Raw genomic sequence first — 20609 nt, forward strand, 5'->3', positions numbered from 1 at the left:
AGGTTAGCTAAGCCAAGGAAGGAGCAGTAGGTTAGCTAAGCCAAGGAAGGAGCAGTAGGTTAGCTAAGCCAAGGAAGGAGCAGTAGGTTAGCTAAGCCAAGGAAGGAGCAGTAGGTTAGCTAAGCCAAGGAAGGAGCAGTAGGTTAGCTAAGCCAAGGAAGGAGCAGTAGGTTAGCTAAGCCAAGGAAGGAGCAGTAGGTTAGCTAAGCCAAGGAAGGAGCAGTAGGTTAGCTAAGCCAAGGAAGGAGCAGTAGGTTAGCTAAGCCAAGGAAGGAGCAGTAGGTTAGCTAAGCCAAGGAAGGAGCAGTAGGTTAGCTAAGCCAAGGAAGGAGCAGTAGGTTAGCTAAGCCAAGGAAGGAGCAGTAGGTTAGCTAAGCCAAGGAAGGAGCAGTAGGTTAGCTAAGCCAAGGAAGGAGCAGTAGGTTAGCTAAGCCAAGGAAGGAGCAGTAGGTTAGCTAAGCCAAGGAAGGAGCAGTAGGTTAGCTAAGCCAAGGAAGGAGCAGTAGGTTAGCTAAGCCAAGGAAGGAGCCAGTAGGTCAGCTGAGCCAAGGAAGGAGCAGTAGGTCAGCTAAGCCAAGGAAGGAGCAGTAGGTCAGCTGAGCCAAGGAAGGAGCAGTAGGTCAGCTAAGCCAAGGAAGGAGCAGTAGGTCAGCTAAGCCAAGGAAGGAGCAGTAGGTCAGCTAAGCCAAGGAAGGAGCCAGTAGGTCAGCTAAGGCAAGGAAAGTGAGTACGGAGCAGTAGGTTAGCTAAGCCAAGGAAGGAGCAGTAGGTTAGCTAAGCCAAGGAAGGAGCAGTTGGTCAGCTGAGCCAAGGAAGGAGCAGTAGGTCAGCTAAGCCAAGGAAGGAGCAGTAGGTCAGCTAAGCCAAGGAAGGAGCAGTAGGTCAGCTAAGCCAAGGAAGGAGCCAGTAGGTCAGCTAAGCCAAGGAAAGTGAGGAAGCAGCAGTAGCTAAGCTGAGGATGGAGCAGTAGGTTAGCTAAGCCAAGGAAAGAGAGGAATGAGCATAGGTCAGCTGAGCCAAGGAAGAGAGTAGGTCAGCAGCTGAGCCAAGGAAGGAGCAGTAGGTCAGCTAAGCCAAGGAAGGAGCAGTAGGTCAGCTAAGCCAAGGAAAGGAGGAAGCAGGTCAGCTAAGCCAAGGAAAGGAGGAAGCAGTTTAGCTGAGCCAAGGAAGGAGCAGTAGGTCAGCTAAGCCAAGGAAGGAGCAGTAGGTCAGCTAAGCCAATGAAGGAGCAGTAGGTCAGCTGAGCCAAGGAAGGAGCAGTAGGTCAGCTGAGCCAAGGAAGGAGCAGTAGGTCAGCTGAGCCAAGGAAGGAGCAGTAGGTCAGCTGAGCCAAGGAAGGAGCAGTAGGTCAGCTGAGCCAAGGAAGGAGCAGTAGGTCAGCTGAGCCAAGGAAGGAGCAGTAGGTCAGCTGAGCCAAGGAAGGAGCAGTAGGTCAGCTAAGCCAAGGAAGGAGCCAGTAGGTCAGCTAAGCCAAGGAAAGTGAGGAAGCAGCAGTAGCTAAGCTGAGGAAGGAGCAGTAGGTTAGCTAAGCCAAGGAAAGAGAGGACGGGGCCATAGGTCAGCTATGCCAAGGAAGGAGCAGTAGGTCAGCTATGCCAAGGAAGGAGCAGTAGGTCAGCTATGCCAAGGAAGGAGCAGTAGGTCAGCTAAGCCAAGGAAGGAGCAGTAGGTCAGCTAAGCCAAGGAAGGAGCCAGTAGGTTACCTAAGCCAAGGAAAGTGAGGAAGTAGCAGTAGCTAAGCTGAGGAAGGAGCAGTAAGTTAGCTAAGACTTGGAATGAGCAGTAGGTTAGCTTAGACAAGGAAAGAGAGGAATGAGCAGTAGGTTAGCGAAGACAAGGAAAGAGAGGAATGAGCAGTAGGTTAGCGAAGACTTAGAGAGGAAGGAGCAGTAGGTTAGCTAAGACTTGGAATGAGCAGTAGGTTAGCTAAGACAAGGAAAGTGAGGACGGAGCAGTAGGTTAGCTAAGCCAAGGAAGGAGCAGTAGGTTAGCTAAGCCAAGGAAGGAGCAGTAGGTTAGCTAAGCCAATGAAGGAGCAGTAGGTTAGCTAAGCCAAGGAAGGAGAAGTAGTTTAGCTGAGCCAAGGAAGGAGCAGTAGGTCAGCTGAGCCAAGGAAGGAGCAGTAGGTCAACTAAGCCAAGGAAGGAGCAGGTCAGGAAGGAAGGAGCAGTAGGTCAGCTAAGCCAAGGAAGGAGCAGTAGGTCAGCTGAGCCAAGGAAGGAGCAGTAGGTCAGCTGAGCCAAGGAAGGAGCAGTAGGTTAGCTAAGCCAAGGAAGGAGCAGTAGGTCAGCTAAGCCAATGAAGGAGCAGTAGGTTAGCTAAGCCAAAGAAGGAGCAGTAGGTTAGCTAAGCCAAGGAAGGAGCAGTAGGTTAGCTAAGCCAAGGAAGGAGCAGTAGGTTAGCTAAGCCTAGGAAGGAGCAGTAGGTTAGCTAAGCCTAGGAAGGAGCAGTAGGTCAGCTAAGCCAAGGAAGGAGCAGTAGGTCAGCTAAGCCAAGGAAGGAGCAGTAGGTCAGCTAAGCCAAGGAAGGAGCCAGTAGGTCAGCTGAGACAAACTGAGGAAGGAGCAGTAGGTTAGCTAAGGCAAGGAAGGAGCAGTAGGTCAGCTAAGCCAAGGAAAGTGAGGAAGCAGCAGTAGCTAAGCCAAGGAAGGAGCAGTAGTTTAGCTGAGCCAAGGAAGGAGCAGTAGGTCAGCTGAGCCAAGGAAGGAGCAGTAGGTCAGCTGAGCCAAGGAAGGAGCAGTAGGTCAGCTGAGCCAAGGAAGGAGCAGTAGGTCAGCTGAGCCAAGGAAGGAGCAGTAGGTCAGCTGAGCCAAGGAAGGAGCAGTAGGTCAGCTGAGCCAAGGAAGGAGCAGTAGGTTCAGCTGAGCCAAGGAAGGAGCAGTAGGTTAGCTAAGCCAAGGAAGGAGCAGTAGGTTAGCTAAGCCAAGGAAGGAGCAGTAGGTTAGCTAAGCCTAGGAAGGAGCAGTAGGTTAGCTAAGCCTAGGAAGGAGCAGTAGGTTAGCTAAGCCAAGGAAGGAGCAGTAGGTTAGCTAAGCCAAGGAAGGAGCAGTATCTTAGCTAAGCCAATGAAGGAGCAGTAGGTTAGCTAAGCCAAGGAAGGAGCAGTAGGTCAGCTGAGCCAAGGAAGGAGCAGTAGGTCAGCTGAGCCAAGGAAGGAGCAGTAGGTCAACTAAGCCAAGGAAGGAGCAGTAGGTCAGCTAAGCCAAGGAAGGAGCAGTAGGTCAGCTGAGCCAAGGAAGGAGCAGTAGGTCAGCTGAGCCAAGGAAGGAGCAGTAGGTCAGCTAAGCCAAGGAAGGAGCAGTAGGTCAGCTAAGCCAATGAAGGAGCAGTAGGTTAGCTAAGCCAAGGAAGGAGCAGTAGGTTAGCTAAGCCAAGGAAGGAGCAGTAGGTTAGCTAAGCCAAGGAAGGAGCAGTAGGTTAGCTAAGCCTAGGAAGGAGCAGTAGGTTAGCTAAGCCTAGGAAGGAGCAGTAGGTTAGCTAAGCCAAGGAAGGAGCAGTAGGTCAGCTAAGCCAAGGAAGGAGCAGTAGGTCAGCTAAGCCAAGGAAGGAGCCAGTAGGTCAGCTTAGACAAACTGAGGAAGGAGCAGTAGGTTAGCTAAGACAAGGAAGGAGCAGTAGGTCAGCTAAGCCAAGGAAAGTGAGGAAGCAGCAGTAGCTAAGCCAAGGAAGGAGCAGTAGTTTAGCTGAGCCAAGGAAGGAGCAGTAGTTTAGCTGAGCCAAGGAAGGAGCAGTAGGTCAGCTGAGCCAAGGAAGGAGCAGTAGGTCAGCTGAGCCAAGGAAGGAGCAGTAGGTCAGCTGAGCCAAGGAAGGAGCAGTAGGTCAGCTGAGCCAAGGAAGGAGCAGTAGGTCAGCTAAGCCAAGGAAGGAGCCAGTAGGTCAGCTAAGCCAAGGAAGGAGCCAGTAGGTCAGCTGAGCCAAGGAAGGAGCCAGTAGGTCAGCTGAGCCAAGGAAGGAGCAGTAGGTCAGCTGAGCCAAGGAAGGAGCAGTAGGTCAGCTGAGCCAAGGAAGGAGCAGTAGGTCAGCTGAGCCAAGGAAGGAGCAGTAGGTCAGCTAAGCCAAGGAAGGAGCAGTAGGTTAGCTAAGGCAAGGAAAGTGAGGACGGAGCAGTAGGTTAGCTAAGCCAAGGAAGGAGCAGTAGGTTAGCTAAGCCAAGGAAGGAGCAGTAGGTCAGCTGAGCCAAGGAAGGAGCAGTAGGTCAGCTGAGCCAAGGAAGGAGCAGTAGGTCAGCTAAGCCAAGGAAGGAGCAGTAGGTCAGCTAAGCCAAGGAAGGAGCCAGTAGGTCAGCTAAGCCAAGGAAAGTGAGGAAGCAGCAGTAGCTAAGCTGAGGAAGGAGCAGTAGGTTAGCTAAGACTTGGAAAGAGAGGAATGAGCAGTAGGTTAGCTAAGCCAAGGAAAGAGAGGATGGGGCCATACGTCAGCTGAGCCAAGGAAGGAGCAGTAGGTCAGCTAAGCCAAGGAAAGTGAGGACGGAGCAGTAGGTCAGCTAAGCCAAAGAAAGTGAGGAAGCAGCAGTAGCTAAGCCAAGGAAGGAGCAGTAGTTTAGCTGAGCCAAGGAAGGAGCAGTAGGTCAGCTAAGTCAAGGAAGGAGCAGTAGGTCAGCTGAGCCAAGGAAGGAGCAGTAGGTCAGCTGAGCCAAGGAAGGAGCAGTAGGTCAGCTGAGCCAAGGAAGGAGCAGTAGGTCAGCTGAGCCAAGGAAGGAGCAGTAGGTCAGCTAAGCCAAGGAAGGAGCCAGTAGGTCAGCTAAGCCAAGGAAGGAGCAGTAGGTTAGCTAAGCCAAGGAAGGAGCAGTAGGTTAGCTAAGCCAAGGAAGGAGCAGTACGTTAGCTAAGCCAAGGAAGGAGAAGTAGTTTAGCTGAGCCAAGGAAGGAGCAGTAGGTCAGCTGAGCCAAGGAAGGAGCAGTAGGTCAACTAAGCCAAGGAAGGAGCAGTAGGTCAGCTAAGCCAAGGAAGGAGCAGTAGGTCAGCTGAGCCAAGGAAGGAGCAGTAGGTTAGCTAAGCCAAGGAAGGAGCAGTAGGTTAGCTAAGCCAAGGAAGGAGCAGTAGGTTAGCTAAGCCAAGGAAGGAGCAGTAGGTTAGCTAAGCCAAGGAAGGAGCAGTAGGTTAGCTAAGCCAAGGAAGGAGCAGTAGGTCAGCTAAGCCAAGGAAGGAGCAGTAGGTCAGCTAAGCCAGTAGGAAGGAAGCAGTAGGTCAGCTAAGCCAAGGGAAGGAGGCAGTAGGTCAGCTAAGCCAAGGAAAGCAGTAGGTCAGCTAAGCCAAGGAAGGAGCAGTAGGTTAGCTAAGCCAAGGAAGGAGCAGTAGGTTAGCTAAGCCAAGGCCAAGGAAGGAGCAGTAGGTTAGCTAAGCCAAGGAAGGAGCAGTAGGTTAGCTAAGCCAAGGAAGGAGCAGCAGGTTAGCTAAGCCAAGGAAGGAGCAGTAGGTTAGCTAAGCAAGGAAGGAAGGAGCAGTAGGGAAGGAGCAGCTAAGCCAAGGAAGGAGCAGTAGGTTAGCTAAGCCAAGGAAGGAGCAGTAGGTTAGCTAAGCCAAGGTTAGCAGTAGGTTAGCTAAGCCAAGCAAGGAGCAGTAGGTTAGCTAAGCCAAGGAAGGAGCAGTAGGTTAGCTAAGCCAAGGAAGGAGCCAGTAGGTCAGCTTAGACAAACTGAGGAAGGAGCAGTAGGTTAGCTAAGCCAAGGAAGGAGCAGTAGGTCAGCTGAGCCAAGGAAGGAGCAGTAGGTCAGCTAAGCCAAGGAAGGAGCAGTAGGTCAGCTAAGCCAAGGAAGGAGCAGTAGGTCAGCTAAGCCAAGGAAGGAGCCAGTAGGTCAGCTAAGCCAAGGAAAGTGAGGAAGCAGCAGTAGCTAAGCTGAGGAAGGAGCAGTAGGTTAGCTAAGACTTGGAAAGAGAGGAATGAGCAGTAGGTTAGCTAAGCCAAGGAAAGAGAGGACGGGGCCATACGTCAGCTGAGCCAAGGAAGGAGCAGTAGGTCAGCTAAGCCAAGGAAGGAGCAGTAGGTCAGCTAAGCCAAGGAAAGTGAGGAAGCAGCTGTAGCTAAGCCAAGGAAGGAGCAGTAGTTTAGCTGAGCCAAGGAAGGAGCAGTAGGTCAGCTAAGCCAAGGAAGGAGCAGTAGGTCAGCTAAGCCAAGGAAGGAGCAGTAGGTCAGCTGAGCCAATGAAGGAGCAGTAGGTCAGCTGAGCCAAGGAAGGAGCAGTAGGTCAGCTGAGCCAAGGAAGGAGCAGTAGGTCAGCTGAGCCAAGGAAGGAGCAGTAGGTCAGCTGAGCCAAGGAAGGAGCAGTAGGTCAGCTGAGCCAAGGAAGGAGCAGTAGTTTAGCTGAGCCAAGGAAGGAGCAGTAGTTTAGCTGAGCCAAGGAAGGAGCAGTAGTTTAGCTGAGCCAAGGAAGGAGCAGTAGGTCAGCTAAGCCAAGGAAGGAGCAGTAGGTCAGCTGAGCCAAGGAAGGAGCAGTAGGTCAGCTGAGCCAAGGAAGGAGCAGTAGGTCAGCTAAGCCAAGGAATGAGCAGTAGGTCAGCTAAGCCAAGGAAAGTGAGGAAGCAGCAGTAACTAAGCTGAGGAAGGAGCAGTAGGTCAGCTAAGCCAAGGAAGGAGCAGTAGGTCAGCTGAGCCAAGGAAGGAGCAGTAGGTCAGCTGAGCCAAGGAAGGAGCAGTAGGTCAGCTGAGCCAAGGAAGGAGCAGTAGGTCAGCTGAGCCAAGGAAGGAGCAGTAGGTCAGCTGAGCCAAGGAAGGAGCAGTAGGTCAGCTGAGCCAAGGAAGGAGCAGTAGGTCAGCTAAGCCAAGGAAGGAGCAGTAGGTCAGCTAAGCCAAGGAAGGAGCAGTAGGTCAGCTAAGCCAAGGAAGGAGCAGTAGGTCAGCTAAGCCAAGGAAGGAGCCAGGAGGTCAGCTAAGCCAAGGAAAGTGAGGAAGCAGCAGTAGCTAAGCTGAGGAAGGAGCAGTAGGTTAGCTAAGCCAAGGAAAGAGAGGACGGGGCCATAGGTCAGCTATGCCAAGGAAGGAGCAGTAGGTCAGCTAAGCCAAGGAAGGAGCCAGGAGGTCAGCTAAGCCAAGGAAAGTGAGGAAGCAGCAGTAGCTAAGCTGAGGAAGGAGCAGTAGGTTAGCTAAGCCAAGGAAAGAGAGGACGGGGCCATAGGTCAGCTGAGCCAAGGAAAGAGCAGTAGGTCAGCTATGCCAAGGAAGGAGCAGTAGGTCAGCTATGCCAAGGAAGGAGCAGTAGGTCAGCTATGCCAAGGAAGGAGCAGTAGGTCAGCTAAGCCAAGGAAGGAGCAGTAGGTCAGCTAAGCCAAGGAAGGAGCCAGTAGGTTACCTAAGCCAAGGAAAGTGAGGAAGTAGCAGTAGCTAAGCTGAGGAAGGAGCAGTAAGTTAGCTAAGACTTGGAATGAGCAGTAGGTTAGCTTAGACAAGGAAAGAGAGGAATGAGCAGTAGGTTAGCGAAGACAAGGAAAGAGAGGAAGGAGCAGTAGGTTAGCTAAGACTTAGAGAGGAAGAGCAGTAGGGAATGAGCAGTAGGTTAGCTAAGACTTGGAATGAGGAAGGAGCAGTAGGTTAGCTAAGCCAAGGAAGGAGAGCAGTAGGTTAGCTAAGCCAAGGAAGGAGCAGTAGGTCAGTGAGCCAAGGAAGGAGTTAGGTCAAGGAGCAGTAGGTCAGCTAAGCCAAGGAAGGAGCAGTAGGTCAGCTAAGCCAAGGAAGGAGCAGTAGGTCAGCTGAGCCAAGGAAGGAGCAGTAGGTCAGCTGAGCCAAGGAAGGAGCAGTAGGTCAGCTAAGCCAAGGAAGGAGCAGTAGGTCAGCTAAGCCAAGGAAGGAGCAGTAGGTCAGCTAAGCCAAGGAAGGAGCAGTAGGTCAGCTGAGCCAAGGAAGGAGCAGTAGGTCAGCTGAGCCAAGGAAGGAGCAGTAGGTCAGCTGAGCCAAGGAAGGAGCAGTAGGTCAGCTAAGCCAAGGAAGGAGCAGTAGGTCAGCTAAGCCAAGGAAGGAGCAGTAGGTCAGCTAAGCCAAGGAAGGAGCAGTAGGTCAGCTGAGCCAAGGAAGGAGCAGTAGGTCAGCTAAGCCAAGGAAGGAGCAGTAGGTCAGCTAAGCCAAGGAAGGAGCAGTAGGTCAGCTAAGCCAAGGAAGGAGCAGTAGGTCAGCTAAGCCAAGGAAAGGAGGTCAGTAAGCCAAGGAAGGTCAGCTAAGCCAAGGAAAGCCAAGGAAGGAGCAGTAGGTCAGCAAGCCAAGGAAGGAGCAGTAGGTCAGCTGAGCCAAGGAAGGAGCAGTAGGTCAGCTGAGCCAAGGAAGGAGCAGTAGGTCAGCTGAGCCAAGGAAGGAGCAGTAGGTCAGCTAAGCCAAGGAAGGAGCAGTAGGTCAGCTAAGCCAAGGAGCAAAGCTAAGCCAAGGAAGGAGCAGTAGGCTAAGCCAAGGAGGAAGGAGCAGTAAGTTAGCCAAGACTTGGAATGAGCAGTAGGTTAGCTTAGACAAGGAAAGAGAGGAATGAGCAGTAGGTTAGCGAAGACAAGGAAAGAGAGGAAGGAGCAGTAGGTTAGCTAAGCCAAGGAAGGAGAAGTAGTTTAGCTGAGCCAAGGAAGGAGCAGTAGGTCAGCTGAGCCAAGGAAGGAGCAGTAGGTCAACTAAGCCAAGGAAGGAGCAGTAGGTCAGCTAAGCCAAGGAAAGTGAGGACGGAGCAGTAGGTTAGCTAAGCCAAGGAAGGAGAAGTAGTTTAGCTGAGCCAAGGAAGGAGCAGTAGGTCAGCTGAGCCAAGGAAGGAGCAGTAGGTCAACTAAGCCAAGGAAGGAGCAGTAGGTCAGCTAAGCCAAGGAAGGAGCAGTAGGTCAGCTGAGCCAAGGAAGGAGCAGTAGGTCAGCTGAGCCAAGGAAGGAGCAGTAGGTCAGCTGAGCCAAGGAAGGAGCAGTAGGTTAGCTAAGCCAAGGAAGGAGCAGTAGGTTAGCTAAGCCAAGGAAGGAGCAGTAGGTTAGCTAAGCCAAGGAAGGAGCAGTAGGTTAGCTAAGCCAAGGAAGGAGCAGTAGGTTAGCTAAGCCAAGGAAGGAGCAGTAGGTTAGCTAAGCCAAGGAAGGAGCAGTAGGTTAGCTAAGCCAAGGAAGGAGCAGTAGGTTAGCTAAGCCAAGGAAGGAGCAGGTTAGCTAAGCCAAGGAAGAGCAGAGGTTAGCTAAGCCAAGGAAGGAGCAGTAGGTTAGCTAAGCCAAGGAAGGAGCAGTAGGTCAGCTAAGCCAAGGAAGGAGCAGTAGGTCAGCTAAGCCAAGGAAGGAGCCAGTAGGTCAGCTAAGCAAGGAAGGAGCAGTAGGTCAGCTAAGCCAAGGAAAGTGAGGAAGCAGCAGTAGCTAAGCCAAGGAAGGAGCAGTAGTTTAGCTGAGCCAAGGAAGGAGCAGTAGGTTTAGCTGAGCCAAGGAAGGAGCAGTAGTCAGCTAAGCCAAGGAAGGAGCAGTAGGTCAGCTAAGCCAAGGAAGGAGCAGTAGGTCAGCTAAGCCAAGGAAGGAGCCAGTAGGTCAGCTAAGCCAAGGAAAGTGAGGAAGTAGCAGTAGCTAAGCTGAGGAAGGAGCAGTAAGTTAGCTAAGACTTGGAATGAGCAGTAGGTTAGCTTAGACAAGGAAAGAGAGGAATGAGCAGTAGGTTAGCGAAGACAAGGAAAGAGAGGAAGGAGCAGTAGGTTAGCTAAGACCAAGGAATGAGCAGTAGGTTAGCTAAGACAAGGAAAGTGAGGAAGAGCAGTAGGTTAGCTAAGCCAAGGAAGGAGCAGTAGGTTAGCTAAGCCAAGGAAGGAGCAGTAGGAAAGGTTAGCTAAGCCAAGGAAGGAGCAGGAGTTAGCTGAGCCAAGGAAGGAGCAGTAGGTCAGCTGAGCCAAGGAAGGAGCAGTAGGTCAGCTAAGCCAAGGAAGGAGCAGTAGGTCAGCTAAGCCAAGGAAGGAGCAGTAGGTCAGCTGAGCCAAGGAAGGAGCAGTAGGTCAGCTGAGCCAAGGAAGGAGCAGTAGGTCAGCTAAGCCAAAGGAAGGAGCAGTAGGTTAGCTAAGCCAAGGAAGGAGCAGTAGGTTAGCTAAGCCAAGGAAGGAGCAGTAGGTTAGCTAAGCCAAGGAAGGAGCAGTAGGTCAGCTAAGCCAAGGAAGGAGCAGTAGGTCAGCTAAGCCAAGGAAGGAGCAGTAGGTTAGCTAAGCCAAGGAAGGAGCAGTAGGTTAGCTAAGCCAAGGAAGGAGCAGTAGGTTAGCTAAGCCTAGGAAGGAGCAGTAGGTTAGCTAAGCCAAGGAAGGAGCCAGTAGGTTACCTAAGCCAAGGAAAGTGAGGAAGTAGCAGTAGCTAAGCTGAGGAAGGAGCAGTAAGTTAGCTAAGACTTGGAATGAGCAGTAGGTTAGCTTAGACAAGGAAAGAGAGGAATGAGCAGTAGGTTAGCGAAGACAAGGAAAGAGAGGAAGGAGCAGTAGGTTAGCTAAGACTTGGAATGAGCAGTAGGTTAGCTAAGACAAGGAAAGTGAGGACGGAGCAGTAGGTTAGCTAAGCCAAGGAAGGAGCAGTAGGTTAGCTAAGCCAAGGAAGGAGCAGTAGGTTAGCTAAGCCAATGAAGGAGCAGTAGGTTAGCTAAGCCAAGGAAGGAGAAGTAGGTTAGCTGAGCCAAGGAAGGAGCAGTAGGTCAGCTGAGCCAAGGAAGGAGCAGTAGGTCAACTAAGCCAAGGAAGGAGCAGTAGGTCAGCTAAGCCAAGGAAGGAGCAGTAGGTCAGCTGAGCCAAGGAAGGAGCAGTAGGTCAGCTGAGCCAAGGAAGGAGCAGTAGGTTAGCTAAGCCAAGGAAGGAGCAGTAGGTTAGCTAAGCCAAGGAAGGAGCAGTAGGTTAGCTAAGCCAAGGAAGGAGCAGTAGGTTAGCTAAGCCAAGGAAGGAGCAGTAGGTTAGCTAAGCCAAGGAAGGAGCAGTAGGTTAGCTAAGCCAAGGAAGGAGCAGTAGGTTAGCTAAGCCAAGGAAGGAGCAGTAGGTTAGCTAAGCCAAGGAAGGAGCAGTAGGTTAGCTAAGCCAAGGAAGGAGCAGTAGGTTAGCTAAGCCAAGGAAGGAGCAGTAGGTTAGCTAAGCCAAGGAAGGAGCAGTAGGTTAGCTAAGCCTAGGAAGGAGCAGTAGGTTAGCTAAGCCTAGGAAGGAGCAGTAGGTTAGCTAAGCCAAGGAAGGAGCAGTAGGTTAGCTAAGCCAAGGAAGGAGCAGTAGGTTAGCTAAGCCAAGGAAGGAGCAGTAGGTTAGCTAAGCCTAGGAAGGAGCAGTAGGTTAGCTAAGCCAAGGAAGGAGCAGTAGGTCAGCTAAGCCAAGGAAGGAGCAGTAGGTCAGCTAAGCCAAGGAAGGAGCCAGTAGGTCAGCTAAGGCAAGGAAGGAGCCAGTAGGTTACCTAAGCCAAGGAAAGTGAGGAAGTAGCAGTAGCTAAGCTGAGGAAGGAGCAGTAAGTTAGCTAAGACTTGGAATGAGCAGTAGGTTAGCTTAGACAAGGAAAGAGAGGAATGAGCAGTAGGTTAGCGAAGACAAGGAAAGAGAGGAAGGAGCAGTAGGTTAGCTAAGACTTGGAATGAGCAGTAGGTTAGCTAAGACAAGGAAAGTGAGGACGGAGCAGTAGGTTAGCTAAGCCAAGGAAGGAGAAGTAGTTTAGCTGAGCCAAGGAAGGAGCAGTAGGTCAGCTGAGCCAAGGAAGGAGCAGTAGGTCAACTAAGCCAAGGAAGGAGCAGTAGGTCAGCTAAGCCAAGGAAGGAGCAGTAGGTCAGCTGAGCCAAGGAAGGAGCAGTAGGTCAGCTGAGCCAAGGAAGGAGCAGTAGGTCAGCTAAGCCAAGGAAGGAGCAGTAGGTTAGCTAAGCCAAGGAAGGAGCAGTAGGTTAGCTAAGCCAAGGAAGGAGCAGTAGGTTAGCTAAGCCAAGGAAGGAGCAGTAGGTTAGCTAAGCCAAGGAAGGAGCAGTAGGTTAGCTAAGCCAAGGAAGGAGGAGTAGGTTAGCTAAGCCAAGGAAGGAGCAGTAGGTTAGCTAAGCCAAGGAAGGAGCAATAGGATAGCTAAGCCTAGGAAGGAGCAGTAGGTTAGCTAAGCCAAGGAAGGAGCAGTAGGTCAGCTAAGCCAAGGAAGGAGCAGTAGGTCAGCTAAGCCAAGGAAGGAGCCAGTAGGTCAGCTAAGGCAAGGAAGGAGCAGTAGGTCAGCTAAGCCAAGGAAAGGAGCAGCAGCAGGTAGCTAAGCCAAGGAAGGAGCAGTAGTTTAGCTGAGCCAAGGAAGGAGCAGTAGTTTAGCTGAGCCAAGGAAGGAGCAGTAGGTCAGCTGAGCCAAGGAAGGAGCAGTAGGTCAGCTGAGCCAAGGAAGGAGCAGTAGGTCAGCTAAGCCAAGGAAGGAGCCAGTAGGTTACCTAAGCCAAGGAAAGTGAGGAAGTAGCAGTAGCTAAGCTGAGGAAGGAGCAGTAAGTTAGCCAAGACTTGGAATGAGCAGTAGGTTAGCTTAGACAAGGAAAGAGAGGAATGAGCAGTAGGTTAGCGAAGACAAGGAAAGAGAGGAAGGAGCAGTAGGTTAGCTAAGCCAAGGAAGGAGAAGTAGTTTAGCTGAGCCAAGGAAGGAGCAGTAGGTCAGCTGAGCCAAGGAAGGAGCAGTAGGTCAACTAAGCCAAGGAAGGAGCAGTAGGTCAGCTAAGCCAAGGAAGGAGCAGTAGGTTCAGCTAAGCCAAGGAAGGAGAAGTAGTTTAGCTGAGCCAAGGAAGGAGCAGTAGGTCAGCTGAGCCAAGGAAGGAGCAGTAGGTCAGCTAAGCCAAGGAAGGAGCAGTAGGTCAGCTAAGCCAAGGAAGGAGCAGTAGGTCAGCTGAGCCAAGGAAGGAGCAGTAGGTCAGCTGAGCCAAGGAGCAGTAGGTCAGCTGAGCCAAGGAAGGAGCAGTAGGTTAGCTAAGCCAAGGAAGGAGCAGTAGGTTAGCTAAGCCAAGGAAGGAGCAGTAGGTCAGCTAAGCCAAGGAAGGAGCAGTAGGTTAGCTAAGCCAAGGAAGGAGCAGTAGGTTAGCTGAGCCAAGGAAGGAGCAGTAGGTCAGCAAGGAAGGAGCAGTAGGTTAGGAAGGAGGAGGAGTAGGTTAGCTAAGCCAAGGAAGGAGCAGTAGGTTAGCTAAGCCAAGGAAGGAGCAATAGGATAGCTAAGCCTAGGAAGGAGCAGTAGGTTAGCTAAGCCAAGGAAGGAGCAGTAGGTCAGCTAAGCCAAGGAAGGAGCAGTAGGTCAGCTAAGCCAAGGAAGGAGCCAGTAGGTCAGCTAAGGCAAGGAAGGAGCAGTAGGTCAGCTAAGCCAAGGAAAGTGAGGAAGCAGCAGTAGCTAAGCCAAGGAAGGAGCAGTAGTTTAGCTGAGCCAAGGAAGGAGCAGTAGTTTAGCTGAGCCAAGGAAGGAGCAGTAGGTCAGCTGAGCCAAGGAAGGAGCAGTAGGTCAGCTGAGCCAAGGAAGGAGCAGTAGGTCAGCTAAGCCAAGGAAGGAGCCAGTAGGTTACCTAAGCCAAGGAAAGTGAGGAAGTAGCAGTAGCTAAGCTGAGGAAGGAGCAGTAAGTTAGCTAAGACTTGGAATGAGCAGTAGGTTAGCTTAGACAAGGAAAGAGAGGAATGAGCAGTAGGTTAGCGAAGACAAGGAAAGAGAGGAAGGAGCAGTAGGTTAGCTAAGACTTGGAATGAGCAGTAGGTTAGCTAAGACAAGGAAAGTGAGGACGGAGCAGTAGGTTAGCTAAGCCAAGGAAGGAGCAGTAGGTTAGCTAAGCCAAGGAAGGAGCAGTACGTTAGCTAAGCCAATGAAGGAGCAGGAGTTTAGCTGAGCCAAGGAAGGAGCAGTAGGTCAGCTGAGCCAAGGAAGGAGCAGTAGGTCAACTAAGCCAAGGAAGGAGCAGTAGGTCAGCTAAGCCAAGGAAGGAGCAGTAGGTCAGCTGAGCCAAGGAAGGAGCAGTAGGTCAGCTGAGCCAAGGAAGGAGCAGTAGGTTAGCTAAGCCAAGGAAGGAGCAGTAGGTTAGCTAAGCCAAGGAAGGAGCAGTAGGTTAGCTAAGCCAAGGAAGGAGCAGTAGGTTAGCTAAGCCAAGGAAGGAGCAGTAGGTTAGCTAAGCCAAGGAAGGAGCAGTAGGTTAGCTAAGCCAAGGAAGAGCAGTAGGTTAGCTAAGCCAAGGAAGGAGCAGTAGGTTAGCTAAGCCAAGGAAGGAGCAGTAGGTTAGCTAAGCCTAGGAAGGAGCAGTAGGTTAGCTAAGCCAAGGAAGGAGCCAGTAGGTTACCTAAGCCAAGGAAAGTGAGGAAGTAGCAGTAGCTAAGCTGAGGAAGGAGCAGTAAGTTAGCTAAGACTTGGAATGAGCAGTAGGTTAGCTTAGACAAGGAAAGAGAGGAATGAGCAGTAGGTTAGCGAAGACAAGGAAAGAGAGGAAGGAGCAGTAGGTTAGCTAAGACTTGGAAGGAGCAGTAGGTTAGCTAAGACAAGGAAAGTGAGGAAGGAGCAGTAGGTTAGCTAAGCCAAGGAAGGAGCAGTAGGTTAGCTAAGCCAAGGAAGGAGCAGTAGGTTAGCTAAGCCAATGAAGGAGCAGCCAAGGTTAGCTAAGCCAAGGAAGGAGAAGTAGTTTAGCTGAGCCAAGGAAGGAGCAGTAGGTCAGCTGAGCCAAGGAAGGAGCAGTAGGTCAACTAAGCCAAGGAAGGAGCAGTAGGTCAGCTAAGCCAAGGAAGGAGCAGTAGGTCAGCTGAGCCAAGGAAGGAGCAGTAGGTCAGCTGAGCCAAGGAAGGAGCAGTAGGTCAGCTAAGCCAAGGAAGGAGCAGTAGGTCAGCTAAGCCAAGGAAGGAGCAGTAGGTTAGCTAAGTCAGCTGAGCCAAGGAAGAGCAGGTCAGCTGAGCCAAGGAAGGAGCAGTAGGTTAGCTAAGCCAAGGAAGGAGCAGTAGGTTAGCTAAGCCAAGGAAGGAGCAGTAGGTTAGCTAAGCCAAGGAAGGAGCAGTAGGTTAGCTAAGCCAAGGAAGGAGCAGTAGGTTAGCTAAGCCAAGGAAGGAGCAGTAGGTTAGCTAAGCCAAGGAAGGAGCAGTAGGTCAGCTAAGCCAAGGAAGGAGCAGTAGGTCAGCTAAGGAAGGAAGGTCAGAGCAAGGAAGGAGCAGTAGGTCAGCTAAGCCAAGGAAGGAGCAGTAGGTTAGCTAAGCCAAGGAAGGAGCAGTAGGTTAGCTAAGCCAAGGAAGGAGCAGTAGGTTAGCTAAGCCAAGGAAGGAGCAGTAGGTTAGCTAAGCCAAGGAAGGAGCAGTAGGTTAGCTAAGCCAAGGAAGGAGCAGTAGGTCAGCTAAGCCAAGGAAGGAGCAGTAGGTCAGCTAAGCCAAGGAAGGAGCCAGTAGGTCAGCTAAGCCAAGGAAGGAGCAGTAGGTCAGCTAAGCCAAGGAAAGTGAGGAAGCAGCAGTAGCTAAGCCAAGGAAGGAGCAGTAGGTTAGCTAAGCCAAGGAAGGAGCAGTAGGTCAGCTGAGCCAAGGAAGGAGCAGTAGGTCAGCTAAGCCAAGGAAGGAGCAGTAGGTCAGCTGAGCCAAGGAAGGAGCAGTAGGTCAGCTGAGCCAAGGAAGGAGCAGTAGGTCAGCTGAGCCAAGGAAGGAGCAGTAGGTCAGCTAAGCCAAGGAAGGAGCAGTAGGTCAGCTAAGCCAAGGAAAGTGAGAAGTAGCAGTAGCTAAGCTGAGGAAGGAGCAGTAGGTCAGCTAAGCCAAGGAAAGGAAGCCAAGGAGCAGTAGGTCAGCTGAGCCAAGGAAGGAGCAGTAGGTCAGCTGAGCCAAGGAAGGAGCAGTAGGTCAGCTGAGCCAAGGAAGGAGCAGTAGGTCAGCTGAGCCAAGGAAGGAGCAGTAGGTCAGCTAAGCCAAGGAAGGAGCAGTAGGTCAGCTGAGCCAAGGAAGGAGCAGTAGGTCAGCTGAGCCAAGGAAGGAGCAGTAGGTCAGCTGAGCCAAGGAAGGAGCAGTAGGTCAGCTGAGCCAAGGAAGGAGCAGTAGGTCAGCTAAGCCAAGGAAGGAGCAGTAGGTCAGCTAAGCCAAGGATGGAGCAGTAGGTCAGCTAAGCCAAGGAAGGAGCCAGTAGGTCAGCTAAGCCAAGGAAAGTGAGGAAGCAGCAGTAGCTAAGCCAAGGAAGGAGCAGTAGTTTAGCTGAGCCAAGGAAGGAGCAAGGAGCCAGTAGGTCAGCTGAGCCAAGGAAGGAGCAGTAGGTCAGCTAAGCCAAGGAAGGAGCAGTAGGTCAGCTAAGCCAAGGAAGGAGCAGTAGGTCAGCTGAGCCAAGGAAGGAGCAGTAGGTCAGCTGAGCCAAGGAAGGAGCAGTAGGTCAGCTGAGCCAAGGAAGGAGCAGTAGGTCAGCTAAGCCAAGGAAGGAGCAGGAGGGTCATGAAGGAGCCAAGGAAAGTGAGGAAGCAGGTAGCTAAGCCAAGGAAGGAGCAGGAGCAGTAGGTCAGCTAAGCCAAGGAAGGAGCAGTAGGTCAGCTGAGCCAAGGAAGGAGCAGTAGGTCAGCTGAGCCAAGGAAGGAGCAGTAGGTCAGCTGAGCCAAGGAAGGAGCAGTAGGTCAGCTGAGCCAAGGAAGGAGCAGTAGGTCAGCTAAGCCAAGGAAGGAGCAGTAGGTCAGCTGAGCCAAGGAAGGAGCAGTAGGTCAGCTAAGCCAAGGAAGGAGCAGTAGGTCAGCTAAGCCAAGGAAGGAGCCAGTAGGTCAGCTAAGCCAAGGAAAGTGAGGAAGCAGCAGTAGCTAAGCTGAGGAAGGAGCAGTAAGTTAGCTAAGCCAAGGAAAGAGAGGACGGGGCCATAGGTCAGCTTAGCCAAGGAAGGAGCAGTAGGTCAGCTATGCCAAGGAAGGAGCAGTAGGTCAGCTAAGCCAAGGAAGGAGCAGTAGGTCAGCTAAGCCAAGGAAAGTGAGGAAGTAGCAGTAGCTAAGCTGAGGAAGGAGCAGTAAGTTAGCTAAGACTTGGAATGAGCAGTAGGTTAGCTAAGACAAGGAAGGAGCAGTAGGTTAGCTAAGCCAAGGAAGGAGCAGTACGTTAGCTAAGCCAATGAAGGAGCAGTAGGTTAGCAAAGCCAAGGAAGGAGAAGTAGTTTAGCTGAGCCAAGGAAGGAGCAGTAGGTCAGCTGAGCCAAGGAAGGAGCAGTAGGTCAGCTAAGCCAAGGAAGGAGCAGTAGGTCAGCTAAGCCAAGGAAGGAGCAGTAGGTCAGCTAAGCCAAGGAAGGAGCAGTAGGTCAGCTGAGCCAAGGAAGGAGCAGTAGGTCAGCTGAGCCAAGGAAGGAGCAGTAGGTCAGCTAAGCCAAGGAAGGAGCAGTAGGTTAGCTAAGCCAAGGAAGGAGCAGTAGGTTAGCTAAGCCAAGGAAGGAGCAGTAGGTCAGCTAAGCCAAGGAAGGAGCAGTAGGTTAGCTAAGCCAAGGAAGGAGCAGTAGGTTAGCTAAGCCAAGGAAGGAGCAGTAGGTTAGCTAAGCCAAGGAAGGAGCAGTAGGTTAGCTAAGCCAAGGAAGGAGCAGTAGGTCAGCTAAGCCAAGGAAGGAGCAGTAGGTTAGCTAAGCCAAGGAAGGAGCAGTAGGTCAGCTAAGCCAAGGAAGGAGCAGTAGGTTAGCTGCCAAGGAAGGAGCAGTAGGTCAGCTAAGCCAAGGAAGGAGCAGTAGGTCAGCTAAGCCAAGGAAGGAGCCAGTAGGTAGCAGCCAAGGAAGGAGCAAACTGAGGAAGGAGCAGTAGGTTAGCTAAGGCAAGGAAGGAGCAGTAGGTCAGCTAAGCCAGGAAAGGAAGGAGCAGCAGTAGCTAAGCCAAGGAAGCAGCAGTAGTTTAGTTGAGCCAAGGAAGGAGCAGTAGTTTAGCTGAGCCAAGGAAGGAGGTAGGTCAAGGAAGCTGAGCCAAGGAAGGAGCAGTAGGTCAGCTGAGCCAAGGAAGGAGCAGTAGGTCAGCTGAGCCAAGGAAGGAGCAGTAGGTCAGCTGAGCCAAGGAAGGAGCAGTAGGTCAGCTAAGCCAAGGAAGGAGCCAGTAGGTCAGCTAAGCCAAGGAAAGTGAGGAAGCAGCAGTAGCTAAGCTGAGGAAGGAGCAGTAGGTCAGCTAAGCCAAGGAAGGAGCAGTAGGTCAGCTGAGCCAAGGAAGGAGCAGTAGGTCAGCTGAGCCAAGGAAGGAGCAGTAGGTCAGCTGAGCCAAGGAAGGAGCAGTAGGTCAGCTGAGGCAAGGAAGGAGCAGTAGGTCAGCTAAGCCAAGGAAGGAGCAGTAGGTCAGCTAAGCCAAGGAAGGAGCAGTAGGTCAGCTAAGCCAAGGAAGGAGCCAGTAGGTTACCTAAGCCAAGGAAAGTGAGGAAGTAGCAGTAGCTAAGCTGAGGAAGGAGCAGTAAGTTAGCTAAGACTTGGAAAGAGAGGACGGAGCCATAGGTCAGCTGAGCCAAGGAAGGAGCAGTAGGTCAGCTATGCCAAGGAAGGAGCAGTAGGTCAGCTAAGCCAAGGAAGGAGCCAGTAGGTTACCTAAGCCAAGGAAAGTGAGGAAGTAGCAGTAGCTAAGCTGAGGAAGGAGCAGTAAGTTAGCTAAGACTTGGAATGAGCAGTAGGTTAGCTTAGACAAGGAAAGAGAGGAATGAATGAGCAGTAGGTTAGCGAAGACTTAGAGAGGAAGGAGCAGTAGGTTAGCTAAGACTTGGAATGAGCAGTAGGTTAGCTAAGACAAGGAAAGAGAGGAATGAGCAGTTGGTTAGCTAAGACTTGGAAAGAGAGGAATGAGCAGTTGGTTAGCTAAGACTTGGAATGAGCAGTAGGTTAGCTAAGACAAGGAAAGAGAGGAATGAGCAGTTGGTTAGCTAAGACTTGGAAAGAGAGGAATGAGTAGTTGGTTAGCGAAGACCGGGAAAGAGAGGAATGAGCAGTAGGTTAGCGATGACTTCGAGAGGAAGGAGCAGTAGGTTAGCTAAGACTTGGAATGATCAGTAGGTTAGCTAAGACAAGGAAAGAGAGGAATGAGCAGTTGGTTAGCTAAGACTTGGAAAGAGAGGAATGAGCAGTTGGTTAGCGAAGACAAGGAAAGAGAGGAATGAGCAGTAGGTTAGCGAAGACTTAGAGAGGAAGGAGCAGTAGGTTAGCTAAGACTTGGAATGAGCAGTAGGTTAGCTAAGACAAGGGTGAGGAGCAGTAGGTCAGCTGAGGCCAAGGAAGGAGCAGTAGGTTAGCTAAGCCAAGGAAGGAGCGGTACGTTAGCTAAGCCAAGGAAGGAGCAGTAGGTTAGCTAAACCAAGGAAGGAGAAGTAGGTTAGCTGAGCCAAGGAAGGAGCAGTAGGTCAGCTGAGCCAAGGAAGGAGCAGTAGGTCAACTAAGCCAAGGAAGGAGCAGTAGGTCAGCTAAGCCAAGGAAGGAGCAGTAGGTCAGCTGAGCCAAGGAAGGAGCAGTAGGTCAGCTGAGCCAAGGAAGGAGCAGTAGGTCAGCTGAGCCAAGGAAGGAGCAGTAGGTTAGCTAAGCCAAGGAGGAGCAGTTGGGCTAAGCAGAAGGTCAGTAGGTTAGCTAAGCCAAGGAAGGAGCAGTAGGTTAGCTAAGCCAAGGAAGGAGCAGTAGGTTAGCTAAGCCAAGGAAGGAGCAGCAGGTTAGCTAAGCCAAGGAAGGAGCAGTAGGTTAGCTAAGCCAAGGAAGGAGCAGTAGGTTAGCTAAGCCAAGGAAGGAGCAGTAGGTTAGCTAAGCCAAGGAAGGAGCAGTAGGTCAGCTAAGCCAAGGAAGGAGCAGTAGGTCAGCTAAGCCAAGGAAGGAGCAGTAGGTCAGCTAAGCCAAGGAAAGTGAGGAAGCAGCAGTAGCTAAGCCAAGGAAGGAGCAGTAGTTTAGCTGAGCCAAGGAAGGAGCAGTAGTTTAGCTGAGCCAAGGAAGGAGCAGTAGGTCAGCTGAGCCAAGGAAGGAGCAGTAGGTCAGCTGAGCCAAGGAAGGAGCAGTAGGTCAGCTGAGCCAAGGAAGGAGCAGTAGGTCAGCTGAGCCAAGGAAGGAGCAGTAGGTCAGCTAAGCCAAGGAAGGAGCCAGTAGGTCAGCTAAGCCAAGGAAAGTGAGGAAGCAGCAGTAGCTAAGCTGAGGAAGGAGCAGTAGGTCAGCTAAGCCAAGGAAGGAGCAGTAGGTCAGCTGAGCCAAGGAAGGAGCAGTAGGTCAGCTGAGCCAAGGAAGGAGCAGTAGGTCAGCTATGCCAAGGAAGGAGCAGTAGGTCAGCTAAGCCAAAGAAGGAGCAGTAGGTCAGCTAAGCCAAGGAAGGAGCAGTAGGTCAGCTAAGCCAAGGAAGGAGCAGTAGGTCAGCTAAGCCAAGGAAGGAGCCAGTAGGTTACCTAAGCCAAGGAAAGTGAGGAAGTAGCAGTAGCTAAGCTGAGGAAGGAGCAGTAAGTTAGCTAAGACTTGGAATGAGCAGTAGATTAGCTTAGACAAGGAAAGAGAGGAATGAGCAGTAGGTTAGCGAAGACAAGGAAAGAGAGGAATGAGCAGTAGGTTAGCGAAGACTTAGAGAGGAAGGAGCAGTAGGTTAGCTAAGACTTGGAATGAGCAGTAGGTTAGCTAAGACAAGGAAAGAGAGGAATGAGCAGTTGGTTAGCTAAGACTTGGAAAGAGAGGAATGAGCAGTTGGTTAGCTTAGACTTGGAAAGAGGAATGAGTAGTTGGTTAGCTAAGACTTAGAGAGGAAGGAGCAGTAGGTTAGCTTAGACAAGGAAAGAGAGGAATGAGCAGTTGGTTAGCGAAGACAAGGAAAGAGAGGAATGAGCAGTAGGTTAGCG

General features: G+C 51.6%; 1 long non-coding RNA gene across 9 annotated transcripts; it reads left to right on the forward strand.

The window, feature by feature from the left end:
- Positions 1-1190: 1190 nt before the first annotated feature.
- LOC127911415 (uncharacterized) lies at positions 1191-20514 on the forward strand. Of its 9 annotated transcripts, XR_008078355.1 has the most exons (12): positions 1191-2098; positions 3137-3590; positions 4074-4706; positions 5766-6958; positions 7141-7341; positions 10306-11088; positions 13093-13633; positions 14479-14618; positions 14764-14819; positions 17594-17621; positions 19622-19966; positions 20051-20514. It is a non-coding gene; the product is annotated as an uncharacterized LOC127911415 (long non-coding RNA). The 9 variants fall into 9 exon arrangements; XR_008078357.1 differs by lacking the exons at positions 14479-14618; positions 14764-14819; positions 17594-17621; positions 19622-19966; positions 20051-20514 and adding exons at positions 16882-16993; positions 19154-19281 and having other exon boundaries at positions 13093-13661; XR_008078358.1 differs by lacking the exons at positions 13093-13633; positions 14479-14618; positions 17594-17621; positions 19622-19966; positions 20051-20514 and adding exons at positions 11710-11989; positions 12910-12965 and having other exon boundaries at positions 10306-11200; positions 14792-14968.
- The last annotated feature ends 95 nt before the right edge of the window (positions 20515-20609 follow it).

The sequence above is a fragment of the Oncorhynchus keta genome, chromosome 24 (genome assembly GCF_023373465.1).
Source record: "Oncorhynchus keta strain PuntledgeMale-10-30-2019 chromosome 24, Oket_V2, whole genome shotgun sequence".
NCBI classification, from domain to species: Eukaryota; Metazoa; Chordata; class Actinopteri; order Salmoniformes; family Salmonidae; genus Oncorhynchus; species Oncorhynchus keta.